General features: G+C 37.4%; 1 protein-coding gene across 2 annotated transcripts in view; it reads left to right on the top strand.

Moving 5' to 3' along the window:
- Nucleotides 1–12,579: 12,579 nt before the first annotated feature.
- Nucleotides 12,580–16,134, top strand: part of LOC129730582 (arylalkylamine N-acetyltransferase 1-like) — a 106,115-nt gene continuing 102,560 nt past the window's right edge. For both annotated transcript variants that reach the window (XM_055690023.1, XM_055690024.1), the window contains exon 1: nt 12,580–13,644. The gene's annotated coding sequence lies outside the window, so the exon portion shown is untranslated. The remainder of the gene's footprint in view (nt 13,645–16,134) is intronic.

The following is a 16,134-nucleotide window of genomic DNA, read 5'->3' as shown; positions in this document are numbered from 1 at the left end:
TGCTTGATTCTATATACACTCAAATCCATTTCCGTATGAGACATTTCGGCAAATCCCTGAGAGTAGTAGGTTGTCTAGCGTTAAGATACTTTAACTTTGCGGTGTTGTACCTATTATTCCCGAGCCATTATTGAGACCGGTGCGGATTTTACGGACTTGAATTTTTTACCCCTTACATGCCTAAATGTGCCTTGAATATTTTTGATAGTTTTAGTTTTAGCACCAAAAGTTTCAGTAACTTCTCTTCTTGGAAGTCAGCGTCAACGGTGCTCTGGAAGAATTTTCTTACTGCCGGAAATCCGTTTTTTATGCTGATGTGCTCCCAAAACGTTCCTTCCGGAACAGATTGATACCACAGGGGCTTTTAGTGGCCATCAGGGTTGTCACTCAGTCATATACCATCCAATACGGGTATTTTCTGAACCGGAAAGATATCTAGAGACCGTAAAACGACCCCAGCCACCATTTTGGATTCCAAATTGCTACTGCTACTATACTACGGTATCTGGAAGAGAACCAACATTGGCCGAATACCACCGAATTTGGGTATTTTCGAAATCGGGATGATACCCAGAGACCGGAGATCAACTCCAGATGCCATTTGAAATTTAGGATGTTGACTTCCGGTTTCCAAAACGTCCAAACGGTGAGTTTAGGTTTCAGGAAAAGAGCCAAAATTGGCCGAATACCATCAAATATGGGTTTTTCCGGAATAGGGATAATGCACAGAATCCAGACATCAACTCCAGATGCCATTTAGAAATTAAAGATGGTGACTTCCGGTTTCATTCCGGGATGCTGCCCAGAGACCTCGGAACGACACCAGCCGAACCGGAAGTCACCACCTTGAATTTCAAAATGGTTTGTGAAATTGATTTCCGGTCTCTAGGCATTATCCCGATTCCGGAAATAACTATATTGGGTGATATTTGGCCATTTTTGAATCTCTTCCAGAAATCAGAAGTCGCTATTTTGATATTCGAAATGGCAGCTAGAGTTGTTCTCAGGTCACGGACATTATCCCAATTCCGAAAGTTCTTATAAGAGGTGGTATTCGATCCAGAGAGCTGAAAATGGCCTTAACGGTCATTTTAAATATCAAAATGGTGACTTCCGGTGTCTGGAAAAGAATCAAAATTGACCTAATACCATCGAATATGGGTATTTTCGGAATCGGGATAGCGTCCAGAGACCGGACATCAACTCTAGATGCCATTTTGAAATTTAAGATGATGACTTCCGGTTTCCGGAAAACAGCCAAAATTGACCAAACACCATATGAGAATTTTCGAAATCGGGACGATGTCCAGAGACCTGAACACGACCATAGAGGCCTTTTTCAATTCCTAAACGGCGACTTTTCGTTTCGGGAAAAGAACCAAAATAATATAAATAATGCCCAGAAACCGGACATTAACATTGGCCCTTTTTAAATCTCTTTCTGAAATCGGAAGTTACCATTTTGATATTCAAAACGGCCGTTAGGGTCGTTTTCAAGTTTTTAGACATCCCGATTCTGAAAGTATTCATATAAGGTAGTAATTGGTCAATTTTGGCTGATTTCCAGAAACCGGAAGTTACCATCTTGAAATTCAAAATGGCGTCTGTAGTTGATTTTCGAAATACCCATATTGGGTAGTATTCGGCCCAAAATGGCCACTAGGGTCCTTTTCAAATCTCTGGACATCATCCCGATTCCGAATTACTCATATGAGGTATCAATTGTAATTGTACCAATAATATTGTCAAATATTCATGAAATTTCTCAGTTTCGAAACATACCCCCGGATAACCGGATTTCCGGAAAAAATTCCTTCGGGGCACCGCTGACACTAATTTCAAAGTAGGTAAGTTGCGTTGAATCGTTTAGTGCTAAAACTATTGAAATCGGATGAAAAGGGTTTTTTTTGTCGAGCATATAACGGTTGATCGGATCTACGAAATATTGACTAATTAAAATGATCGATCTACCGTTTCCTTGTCATTTAACTTTCAAGAATAGCAAAAATATTCGGCGGAAACCGTTGTTTTTTCGATTATTTGGTTTCATTTTTAGCAAAAATAGCAAATTTAACTTTTTTGCTGATAAAGATCCGGTTCTTTTTAGTTCAGAGGAGTTGTAGATCCATTTATTCTAAACAACTTTTCCGAAAAAAGCTAGTCTCTATCTAGTATACTTTTCGCGGTATGATGAATTTAATATAGCAAGTTAGGGTGTCGCTGAAAAATCTAGTTTTTCCGGTGTAACTTTTTTATTTTTGATTCTATCAAAACTTGGTCTTCAAACAGTTTTCAGGTCTTTTTGAGGTGCATATTTTCTCTGAATACTTGAAAGCGCTATCTCATTCAAAAGAAAAGTTATTAGGTTTTTGCCTTTCAAAATACGCCCTTTTCAAATGTTTGTATCTAGTTAAATAGCAAACACAAACTAAAACTATTGATTGCGTTTGAAAGGTCGTACTTTTCTGTATATAATATCCAAAATCTGGAGGGTGGATATTTTTCTATCTCAAATAAATCCAATTTTAACTTTGCGGTTTTGTTTGGATTCCTCGATACATGTCACATGCATGCTACTATTTTTTTATTTTTTTTTGTATTTGATCGGTCTATATCACTAAACCCAAACGTAAGATCATAAAAAATAGGTTTTTTCAAACACTTTGATTATTCGTGAAAGCCTTTTTCATAAAATAAAACAGTCAACAGTATATTTTTATATTATACATGTGTTTTAGCATAAAGTTCATTACTTCAGCACTAAAAGTATTGCATTATATGCAAGTTTTAACTCTGCTACGTTTACTAAAAAAGGTTTTTTAACGAAGTCTGTGTATAAATAAACAGAAGGTCAAGTTCCGAATCGGAATGTAGCACCAAGGCTTTGCTTTGTTTTACGCTTCTATAAATTGAACTGTGCAACGACGAGGCACAGGAAGCACGAAACAAATTCAAATTCAAACCGTTCACGCCAGAAGAAATCAGAAAATATATTGCATTTAGTGCTGAAGTAATGCACACCATGCTGAAAACACAACACAAACAGAACATAAAAATATATTGTTCATTGTTGCAAACTTCTATAAAAACGGCTCTCATGGGTCATAAAACTATTGAAAAACACCTTATTATTATGATCTTACGTTTGGGTTTAGTGATTTTATTTTTTTTATTTAAAAATAGTATATTTGACAAGGCATATACGTTATATGTTTAACTGAGCCAGATACATGGGTTTAGTGATATAGACCGATCAAATACAATAAAATAAAAAAATAGTAGCATGCATGTGACATGTATCGAGAAATCCAAACAAAATCGCAAAGTTCAAATTGGATTTATTTGAGATAGAAAAATATCCACCCTCCAGATTTTGGATATTATATACAGAAAAGTACGACCTTTCAAACGCAATCAATAGTTTTAGTTTGTGTTTGCTATTTAACTGAACACAAACATTTGAAAAAGGCGTATTTTGAAAGGGAAAAACCTAATAACTTTTCTTGTGAATGAGATAGCGCTTTCAAGTATTCAGAGAAAATATGCACCTCAAAAAGACCTGAAAACTGTTTGAAGGCCAAAAAGTTACATCGGAAAAACTAGATTTTTCAGCGACACCCTAACTTGCTATGTTAAATTCATCATACCGCGAAAAGTATGCAAGATAGAGACTAGCTTTTTTCGGCAAAGTTGTTTAGAGTAAATGGATCTACAACTCCTCTGAACTAAAAAGAACCGTATCTTCATCAGCAAAAAAGTTAGTTTTGCTATTTTTGCTAAAAATAGAGCCACCATAATTTTTATTTTCGAAAAAGAAGCGCCTTTTCAAACACAAAATATCTTTCAGATATACTGTTAACCTAACAACAGCTAATTTTGCACAAAAAATTAAATACCGCTAAATCGACGATCTGGACCACTGTGCACTGTAACGGTCAAATGCCATTGAATTGTTGAATGATGCACTTTGAAGGTTTGTGTAATTTCGCAGCCTTCAGTGAACTCCTAATTTGCAGCCTGGAGAGTCGCTACCGAACCTACACTTACTTGCCGGGAAATCCGTAACGCCCTTACTGCGCTTTACAGCAGCAAGTAGCCATATGTATTTTCTGTAGAATGTAGTTTGCGTTTTATGTGCGGTTTTTGGTACGTATTCACTTCAGGCAGGACATCTTCGGGAATCTGAACAGTAGAACGACGATCGATAACAGAGGTGGTTAACTGATCCATTCACCGACAAACAAGGCGATTGACGATGGCTGATACTATTCTCAGCCAAGTATACCGGTGTGTATCAGCAGCGCGGGATTCCTCTGTGAGTGACTCACCCGTTCAGTACAACTTGGATAACCATCACTCACGCATGTCGTGATTTGCTTATGCTTTGATGTTACGTTTTTTATATTGTAGATACTGACAGGCCGTTACTGGCCTACGTGCATGGGGTAATCTTTTTCTGTCTCCTTATTTTTGATTCCATCGATCGCTCCTTGTTGCGATCGACGGGCGTGACGATTTGTGGATGCTCCATGTTACCGAGGACTTCTAGATGCCACCTATTCGTATTGCTGGAAGAGCTCCTTGTTGCCACTGGCTGGGGCTCCTTGTTGCCATCAACTGGCCTTCCCCACGTTCGAAACCGGAATGAATTCAAGAGCTCAATCGATGTCGTATTTATACCAGAGAAATTATATTCGCAACCATTTGCTCTTCCTTTCTGATGTTCGTGTTAGGGAAATAACTCTTCAATAGAAAAGAAAGTGCTATAATGGGTGCTCGTAATTGGCGAACCACTCTGTTTACGGCAGTTTAATGATTTCTGGAGTATTGGCAACACTAATGTTCTCAGATTTATTGTTTTCCTTGCGAAATACATGAAGAGTCAAACTGACGTTAGCAGAGTTATCAAAAGGGTATGTAACATATTATTTTCATTATAGCGTCAGCCATTATGGCACGTAAAAAGCTGCGTAATATTATAGTAACTTCGCGATAGTTTTCTACATCTAATTTTTTACAGCAAACTGATCGACACAACAATATCTAGAAATCAAATAAAAACGCACTAACTATTAGGAATATTGCACATCAGTAAAACATTGTAATAACCTATTTGTAATAGAATGTAGTCTACATTAGTTAGACGAAATAAATAAATACTATTTTCTTTACTTAATCGATAAATCTACTGCTACTCTTGTGATTAGAATTATTAATTCAAAATTTTTCACCAAACTTGTATCTAGTATGGTTGATTCAAAATTACAATGGCAGCTCTGAACAGGCTTTTTTCATCAAAAAGTGGTATAATACCAGTTCAAAAGTATCCCTATACATCAGCACCACAGCACCAATACCCGTAGGACTGCTGTGCTCTTAGCCAGCCGCAATGTTCTTTGTTTTGGCAGTTGCTAATAAAAAAACAATATCGCACGCTTAGCCTAGGGGCTAATAGCGGTCTCGATCAACTAGATTAGTTGAGAGAATTCGTTATCGATATTGTTTTTGGCACATTTTGCATGTGTAGGATAAGTACAACGATACACCGTGCCCCAGTGCTGAGTCAAGAAAATTTCCAGCTCGAAAAGATCCTCGACTCGATCGGGAATCGAACCCGATATCACAACCGTGTGGGAGAGCTAGCCGACCGACATCGCTAACCACAGAACCACGAGGACCACCATGGCAGTTGCTAATGGTGAGCCCAATTCTCGCAGTTTCCCTTTAGAGAGCCGTAAAGGCCTCCTGCACAGTTTAACAATTGACACCGATAATGCCGATGTAGTCCGCGAAACCTAAAAGCATAATGGGCGTCGTGATGATGGTGTCGCTTCTCTGCACACCTTTCATGTTAAACAATAAGTTAGAGAGCCCGTCCTCTTGCTTCAGACAATCCAATGACACATACGAGTCCGAAATTACACCCGTTGTCCTGGCGCTGTGAAATCTATAAACAGATGATATAACTTCATGTTGTGTTCTCAAAACTTGTCGAGGATCTTTGTCAAGGAGAACATTGGGTCCGTTGTAGATCATCCCGCTTGAAAGCCACACTAATATACACCAACAACTGCCTTCAACAAATGCTTTGCAAATACGTTCAACGGCCTCAGTTTATGAAACAGGCAACGGCAGAGAATTTTATATGCGGAATCGATAGTTTTTACACACGAGTATTTGTCTTTTCTTGTAGAACGAGCATATGAATCCTCCTAACCAGTCCGTAGGTATTTTCTTCTCAGATCATGTCCTCAAGATAATATGGTGAATTGTATTATACGGCCATTCCCGACTTTGAAAAGTTCGACCGGTATAGCTCGTGCTTCCTTCCAATTTTTCTCCTGTTTCCCTCGAAGACGACGTTTCTTATGGCTTTTCGACGTCTTTTCGGCAGCTCTTGCTTCCCGCTGTCTCTCTCTCGCATCTGACGCGTCACACGGTTTACTGCTTCTAATAAGTTAGCGTAAGGCCCGGGTCTCTTCCTACGTCACTTCTAGACACCAAAGATAACTAGAACAAAATACCTAACTCCCATATTTTTCCTACATTTTGAATACGACCGAATTCCGACGGTTAGCGCTGCCATCTGATGACTTAAATTCTCATAAAATTGTCACTATGAGCAAAACCGATTTATCGTGCATAGTCCGTCATCGATCGTTGTGCTGTTCAAGATTGTATATGAAAAAGGTGTAGCAGTTTGGTCAGCTCGACGCTTAAGATAACATGCAGATTAATGATATTGTCATTTTTTGCACTTAATACTATTGCCATTATTTTTGCACATTCAAAGTACGAAAGAAAAGTGTGTTTATATTGAGGGGTTATATTTATTTTCAGGTCCCATTCTACCAAAACTTAAAGTTTGATATGTCGCAAGCCAGGTTTCAGCACCATTGTGCATATGGTCAGGTTCACCGGGGCACCCGATTTTTGCTTTATTAACTTCGGCAAGAGTGGAAAACTTGGCTGTAGAGCGTGCTCATAACTGTTATCAGGAATTTCTGATGGTACGCTCAATTTTAAATGATGCGCCGATTATTCTTGATTCTTCTGGAAAGTTTCATGTTTGAGAACTAAAAATTCGTACACATTATTATCATTTTCGGATGGCAGCACCGTACAGTCCACATGGATACTGAAAAAATTGTTTCACCTTTCTTGGCCATGTCTTGGCCTTGTCGCCAGTTGATTTTGACGTTAAGTATACATCATATTAACAGTGTAAAAATTAGTTCGACTTTTGCTCACTCGCAGCGACAATCATGTCCGATGAATTCTGCAAGAGTCAGGTATCTTGTTCTAGTCATCTTTGTAGACACTCAGTGTCAATCCACCCACTCGCGCCATTTCAAATTGGATTAAAATTATCTGTCAGTGTTATTCCACAAATTGGATGAAATTTATGTGTCAGTGTTATTCCAATTGACAAACAACCTATTAAACTCGTGCGGGGAAAAGAAACAGGATGTTCAGTTTTACCAGCGTTATTATTTCTGTGCTGACTCATCACTGCGACCAGACATCAGATCTATTGTGGGCCCGGGTTTTTTCTGTACTCCTCACTTCATATTATAGGCAGTATCACTATTGAAGTAGGTGAAAAGCTTATCATTCATATCCGTGCTTGTGTGTAAGTTTTACCTTTCCGTTTCAAGTTTACTGCTCTACTACACCGAACATCTGGCCATCCTAACAATATCGCCTAATTACAATTCCCTGGAGAGAACTTTCATACGTTTCTCAGACCAGTTTTATTATAATCGGGACCTATTTTTGTCAGGAAGAGAGTCAACAGAGGTATTATAGAATTCAGATTGAAGGAAGGGTATGTGGTGGGGAGCCTGGGTTTGAGAATAAACCTATGCTTTGACAACCAAATGGCCTGATTCTACTAAGATTCGAACCCACGACCACCCGCTTATCGAAGCAGACTCTGTAACCTTGCGGATACGTAGCTTCCAAGCGTTACTTTGGATGACGCGGCGCCACTATAGTTATTTACAGGCACTCTACTTCCGCTGATAGCCTCTGGCTGTAGAGACGTATCTGTCTTTTCGATCTCGAGATCTCGGACAGCCCGGCCCGAATTTCGCCTACCACGAGATAATCGTCGTTTGACGTGCAAAATAGCGATTTGCGCGTTCATATTTTCTATGACGATCTTTCTAGAGGAGCTCGTTGAACTCCTCCTTTACTTCGTTGGTTTTATCGTTTGTCGTGTTACACGTTGACAAGGCAGTGTTTGAAGAATCTGCACATTATCCTTAATACGCAGACAGTCAGTAATGGGCCTCCACCTAATGACACGCTTTATTTGGCCCCCTTAGAAGCATGAAACCGACGCCCAGTTACGCTTTGTCGCGCTAGTGGATGCGCTACTTAAAAGAAATGCCCGCGGTCGGGTCCACCGCCCGGAATTTACCTTCTCCAACTTTCGGCCTCCCTCTCATATGGCGGCTACTTCCAAATTTCAACAACATTCCAACATTCCAAGGGTCAAGTCAAGACTGATTCGAGCTGCAGGCGAAAACTTATTTTATTTTGGCGCCCCTTTTCATTTTTTCGTTTACTGTCAGGTTTTTTTTTTACGCGTGGGATACATACCTCTTTGAAAAATCGTGTAAATATCGGCGTTAGGTCGAAAATGCGCGTAGAAAAAATGCTTTATTTCAAAAATCCGCGTTAATTCGCGATTGACTAAGTCTTTTACTCAATAAATACTCAAAAGTTTTTGATTCCCGACCCGCGTTAACTCGAAAACCTGTGATTTTTTTTAAATTAGTGCCTTACGACGTAAAAAACCGCGTAAAAAACGCATTTATTGAAAAATCCGTGTAAAAAAACCGCGTTAATTTAAAAATCCGCTTAAAAAACCTCGTAAAAAATCCGTTAAAAAAAAACCGCGTAAAAAACCTGACTGTATATCAATGGTTATGTTCCAGAGAGTCCGGTCCGAAGTTTTTCCGGCTTCAATGTCCGATTTCCGGACCGGACCAGACCGGAGCGATCTGGACCGGGTAATGTTTCCGGAATCCGGAAAAGTCCGGTTAAAAATCAAATTCAACGGTATTTGAATCACAAACAGCAGACTTAAGCAGGTATTAAACGACGCAAATATTTGCTATTTTTGGTACAATTTTTATTTGCACAAAATAAAATTTGTATTGAAAAACAGCAAATATTTGCTTTGTCTAATACCTGCTTTACAGGTTTCTGCATTTGCATTTCTATGAATGTGTGTAATTTCAATCCAGGTAACATATTTTAAAGCAAATAGTTAGGGTGGCAAAGACTGTATGGAAAAAAATCATCATCGAATTTTAAAAACCGTATGTAGGGTAAGGAACGGCAGTGGCGCCTGTTTTAATCAGTCGAGGAAAACAGACCTTAAACTCCTGAATTTTGATCAATATCGACAATTTCATTGATTGGAACGAAAACTTTGATTGCCTTGCTGTCTTACGAATATAAGAAATACCATTAATCACAAAAAAATCTGTGTACAAACAATAATCGAAACAAATCGACCTATATTGCAGCCATTCAGGAGCCACTTCGAATGCTGAAAAAAAAACGCCTGCAAAACAGATGGAAACTGCTTAAAATAGGTTCGGGATGATTGGAATAGTGATTATTGTTAAAATTTGCGAACTTAGTTTTACATTCTGAAAACGAGATCTGACAGAGAAAAGGATAGAGAACAGATTAATATTCTTCTGCTTGAATTTCACCCAACACACTTCGTGTATTTCGTCTCAATACACAGGCGGTTCCTGAAGCTGCTTAGAATATGTTTTCTACCCTATATTTTGTTTATTGACCCAAAAACCTTCTATGCAAAATTTCAGCTTAATCGGACCTGATTTAGGAGTGCCTCAAAGCGCTCAAAGTTGTGATTTTTCGACCCTCGAAAATCTACCAAGAGAGGAAGAGTATTGTAAAAATCGAAACTTTTTTTTCGATGCCAAATGTCTTGAAAATACTTAAAACGTTGAGATCTAGTGTTATTTCGAAAAAAATATTTTGGTCAAAAACGACCTTCTGGGACTTTTTTGGGCAACAGAGGGCTCAATATGAAATATTCTAAAACTGGTCATTTACGAAACTCGTTTCAAACGTTATTTTAATGTTCATTAGGTATCTTAAACTTGTTTCTCATTAGAGTTGTTTGTAGCTAACCAAAATAAAAATGTAACCAATAGGAGTATAGTGTGCTAGAAAGTAATTTTTTATGTTTTCAAATTTATTACATTTTTAAGCTTCGCTATAGTTTAGTAAGCTAGTCAATTAAACTTTATTAAACATATCTTTTGTCCTTTAATTTATATAATTTATCATAATATCTTAATAATTTATAAAAGCGTAAATAAATCTTTTTAATTTTTCCAGTTATGTTGTGGATGGAAAGATAAAACATGTAATGTATTTAAAAAACGAAGTGTCAATAAGCAAGCAAAACAGAAATCTAATAATGACAAACCACAACCGTTTAAAATTTTGGAAATTTCCTAAGACGCCGATACGCTCATACCAACATGATTTTAACTGTAATCAATTTTGAACATCACTAGAACTTAGAATGGCCTGTTGACAGTTGGCGTTTTCCCCAAGTGCTGTGTGAAACTTATATTTAAAATCTTCGCACACTCGCTACTCTCTAAATAAGTTCAGCAGTTAAAAAATAATGACAAAAATATGAAATAGTTGAATTAAGAACAAATTTAGTTGACACAAAGAAACTTGACGAAAGCAGCTCTAATGATCAGGAGATCATCCATTTTAAAAATCATGACTCCTCGTCAACTACGTGAGAGTAAAAAATAGCAGATTCAATAAATTATTGACGTGGTGTTTATTCTAAAAGCCTCCTAGCTGGTCTCGAGGCCTCCTAACAAGCCAGTCGTCGTATGTTCGAGTCCCGGCTCGGGAGAGACTATAAGTGTCAGTAGGATCGTAGCGCTAGCCCCGCAATTGTCCTGTACACTAAAGAGTTGGCTGCGAAGTCTGTGTATAACAAACAGAAGGTCAAGTTCCGAATCGGAATGTAGCATCAAGGCTTCGCTTTTTTTGTTTGTTTATTCTAAAAAGGAACATGTTTGGCAAACTTACAACAATTTTTGCAAGTTTTCATTTCTACAAAGGGCACTGATTTTGGTAAATGCACTCTATAAACTATTCAATGAGTAAATATAATTATTTTTCGTAGCTAAGTACAGGTCGGACTCGACTATCCGGAATTTTATTTTTTTGGTGTTAATTTTTAATGTTTATTTCGAATCTTACCTTTACCATCCCTCCTGGAATATTTGTTACCATTTATGCCACTTCTGGCATGTTTGTGACATGTTCGAACTAAGTGAAAATAATCAATGTTTAATTTATTTTTTTTGCTTCTCAAGATTTTTTCCCTTTTCGCCTCAGAAATAATTTCAGATTACGTCACTGTATCATACAAGTGAAGTAAAAAAATCGGGCTCTATGATCGGGCAGTCTCCATTGTTTAGAAATTATTTTGGAGTCTTTATAAAAAATAAGATTTTCAGAAAACGAGCTTTTTTAGATAATTAATTTCTAATTATTTTCTAAACTTATTTTTTAAAAAATTAAATATATATTATTTTAGAGTGTATATTTGTTTCGGAAAGACAAAATTATTATCTACAACTTGGCCGAAGACTTCACACCGATCAAACATACAGTTTTGGCTCTGAAAATATTTGTAATCATCAATACCTTCCCAAAATAACATTTTTCAATAGCTTTTCAAAAATGAGTCGTGTTCCAAAAAATTAAACCAATAGCACAAAATGGCATTTTTTGCCCAAAGAAACTGTGCAAAGTTTCAGCCAAATCAAAAATGACAATTAAAAAAATGTATTAAAACTGGGACATTTTTTTTTGAACTGCTCAGTTTCAGTATATAGAGAATATTTCATATAAATTGCATTTGTACAATTTGATTTTGAACAATTTGCATTGCGTGCCATCTGATTCTGTCAATTATGCCAAACTTTGTTGACTCACGTGAATGATGTACTAAAGGAATTGAGTGTTGTTTATATAAATGATAAGTTTTTAGCATAGAAACCTTGTAATAAGTTGTTCTAAAAATTTTCCTTTTTGTTTTATTTTTATTTTGAATATTAGCGTGTGAACAAAAAAAACAGTTTCATTTTATTTTGGGCCTTCACAAAAGACCCGGCCCCAGGCTCCTAGAATCGTAAATCCGGCTCTGCCTGGGATTGAATCAAAGTGCAAGTTCATATATTTTCATTGCTATAGCTAGTACCGATACAAAATAGCACCCGTTTACCATACTGTATTGTACAGTACTCGGGTCGCGATAGAGCAACTGTGCCCAGCAGCGTAGATTGCGATTAAAGGCAGTACTGAGGGATGGATGGTTGGCGTTTAAATGCAAGTGGGTCGGATTACTAACAAATTCTGCTGAATGACCAGAAAGGTGGTGAACAAAATAATAGGGAGGGTGGTCGGACAAGCTGAGCTTTGTCATTCAGAGAGGGATCTTCACTACGGCGTTATTTTTGGCCCACTTTGATAGTTTGCTATCCACAGCCGGCGCGGAAAGACCGCATTTCCCATACTGCTATGCTATTTCACTCCCAATCACTGCAGAGCAGGGCTATATTGTTGGCATTCGTTACCTTCGTCGCGAAAAACCGAACACAGCTAAACCAAAGTGAAGAAGCAAAAGCGCGCGCGTTTTTGTGGGAAACCATCAACGTGATTTTCGCTAGTTTTCTTTCATCTCTCTAGCGAACTCATCGTGTCTACCCGGGGCTAACGAATAGCATGGTGACAATTTTCGCTCTCCCTGCAGAGCTACATTTAGAACATACAGTCGCGTGCTACCATCGTATATTCGATTTTTCCTGTTTCTTCTTTTCTGGTTAAGTAAAAGTAAAGGTAGAAAAACAAAATTGGGGTTCGGTTCTTACTTGCAAGAGTGGCGGTTGTTTATCGGCGTGTTTGCTGTGGTAGCCACGAGTTTTTTATATATGGGTTTATCCATTTTCGGTGTGTACGAATTATGGAAAAATAGTCAATCTGTCGGTGCCTTTACCTATGGCACTCGTGCCGAGATTCTGTCTTGTTGTAGGTGGTTGCACAGGTGTGAGACAAGAAATAACACTGTATACAAAGTGATAAGTGATAAGGAAGATAGCAGAATTTTCTCGCGCAGTTTTTTCGTTGGCAACGAAAGAAGCTACATTACTTGTCGGACTTACTTTCCCGGCTGACGAGGAATACGTTGCCAGTAGATTGTTGACTGTGTTCCGATGTAAACGTGCTACTCATAGATTTGACTCGTCCAAGTTTTCGACTAAAGGATGTGTGTAGCGTATTTCGTTTAAAGGATAGTGCTAAGGAAAACATCGTATCTACTTCGCACGGGGAATTAGATACATTTTTACAAGCAAGATGATGAACGATATAGCAATGTGAGATGTGAATAGAATTTAAAAGTATTTTGCAATCCAATTATCTGCGCATTTGATGAAGACTAGCGGTGATTTCATATTGTGTTTTCTCAAGTGGAGGCGCCTGGTGTTTTGAATGGTTGGTTTGTGAGATTATTCAGTCAACAGCGGATTAACAAACGACACTAAAAAGTAAACGGTAGGTCATCAATTAAGTCGTACTTAAAACATCTGTTTTGTATTTAAGTGCATACATGGCTTTTTCCATCAGTTTTAATATCAGCCGTAGCCCGTTAAACTTATAATCGATTTAAAATAGTTGCACATTTATTTCTCAACCATGAGTAACCGCAATTTATTTTTTCATTTGTGGTTAGGCGACAGCAAGAAAGATCTACAAGCGCTATAAGCTCGTACAATATAATCTCCGCCTCTTGTGAATGGAAGTAATCTTATCAGTTGTTACATTACTGTTTCGAAACACTCGAATATATATGTTATGCAATAAATACTATGAATGGCCTGGCTGTATTGTTCTACTTGAATAATTGGAAACAGTGCACGCGATACTGTAAAGGTCGATGAATTTTTATCAAATTGTGTCAAAATTCGTGCACCGTATCATTGTAAATTCAATATACTATATTTATATATTTTCGAACTTATTAGTCTTCGAGTAGTAAAATGATAGTTGGCTTAAAGTGACTATGTGAGTTTCTAGCATTTTTGGATGTTGCATCAATGTGATTCCTACGATCCTACTAAGCATACGACGATTTAGTTGTTAAACCTCGAGGCCGCTTATTTTTTTATTAGAACATTTTCAATATTAGATTGGTGGTCTCACTATACATTATGAATAAATAAAACGACAACAGATTTTGTTTTTAGTGAATCGAAGCAACCAAAATTGTTCATGTAAACCAGTGCAGAACCTGCATTTGGATTGTAAAAACATCTTTTAAATGTTTTCTTTAAAAATAAAAGGTAATAACTCTAGGTAGAGTTAATTATGTAAGGTTCAAGGGATGGCTAGGTAGTGTAAGCTAATTTACAATACCTTGCAGCGAAGATTGAAGAATCTACTAATAACTACTGCATGCGTGTGCAAACAATTGAATAAAAGCAACGTATTATTTGGTTATTGCACAAACTGGAAACGAAAAGATAATGGAGCTCTCATAACAATGACGTTGGCGTTAATTTTTGATGATGTTCACTATCTGATAAATGTTATACATCCTACGTAGTGTGTACAGCTGTATTTTATTCTCGTTTGGCAAGGTTTTTGAAAATAACATGTTTATTTCCTTATAATTTAAGTATTTGCATAGCTTTGGCATTATCTCGCAAAAACTATTTCTAGAGAAAACATAGGGGAACTGCTCCATTATTCATCTCAACAGCCAGCTGCACCTATATTCATCTTATTTCTCTCATTTGTCCAATTTATCGTCAAATTTCTACAAATGTTTGAAAGTAAATCTATTTGCTTCTCGATTTTGTCAAGTGGTTGAAAGTTGTACGTTGAAAATATAGTAAAATTTGACGATAAATTGATCCAAAAGGCGTGATGAGATGAATATAGGTACTGAGATGAATATAGGAGCGGTTACCCTATTAGTTTGACGAATCGTACAAGAGTAATCAGTTCTATTTCAAAGCAACTCACGTTAGTCTCAACATTTGTATGAATTATGCACTTCAATTTACATGAAATATAGCTGTAGTGGGCCCGACAGTTGTCATCAGCCATCTTTACTGTAGCTTGGGGATATTTGAAAGGATATTGGTGATGATGTGGTACTTATTTAATAAGAGGTCGCCAACTTATTGCCACTGCCGTAGGTACTACGGAATTGGAGGAGCTTGGGGGTTTAGATAGGATTCGCATCAAGCAAGCGAATTTTGTTGAGTCCTTTAAGCGTTACCCAGGTTGCGCCACGAGGAGGCGGACACTTTTGCAACCCACTTTTTTTTCTGTCAGCTTTCCAGATTTTTAACTCGGCGGAATACTTTTTTAAACTAAAATATTTGTCGAAGTATCTGTATTTTTGAACCAATGAGAGAAAATTCCCCAATTGACTCATTGATTGCAAAATAAAGCAGGTGCTCCGCCCTATATTTTGGCTTGAAAAAGTGCTCGGTCGACCAAAAAAACTGAGAACTTTTGCTCCAGTCCATCAGTTTTTTTTATGCATGCATTACTGTTTATGTTTACACAACTGGATTTTTTTTGTTCACAACATTCATTTGACACGGCACAATAAAATTTAATGTTTTACGGAGTCAATTATATCTAATGCTTTATGGTCTAAAATATCTTATAAGCTAATGGAAATTTTTTTTCCTCGCTGCCGACTACAAGCTGAAACTAAATCTATAACTAAAACTAACATGTTTTTTTTATCAGAGATTCGCTTCGCTGTTAAATGGGCACCTTGATGCTTACCAAATAGCTATCAACATGTAGCATGTATGGCAAGTTTCGCTGAGCGAGGATATAACGAATTGGGACTTAGAGTTGTATTTCGGGCCCTGAGGTATCCTACCAAAAAAACTCTATGTTTCATCATCTAAATTTTAATTCTGAATTATCATCATCTAACCAATCATCGAGCTTATTAGTAGTTTCACTCAATGTAATTTCCCAAGAATGCGTTTTATGTTGTTGCTCTGGTATAAACAA

Source organism: Wyeomyia smithii, chromosome 3 (genome assembly GCF_029784165.1).
Source record: "Wyeomyia smithii strain HCP4-BCI-WySm-NY-G18 chromosome 3, ASM2978416v1, whole genome shotgun sequence".
In the NCBI taxonomy this organism is placed as follows: domain Eukaryota; kingdom Metazoa; phylum Arthropoda; class Insecta; order Diptera; family Culicidae; genus Wyeomyia; species Wyeomyia smithii.
Note: the sequence above shows the minus strand (reverse complement) of the source record. Positions and strands in the feature narration are given on the sequence as shown.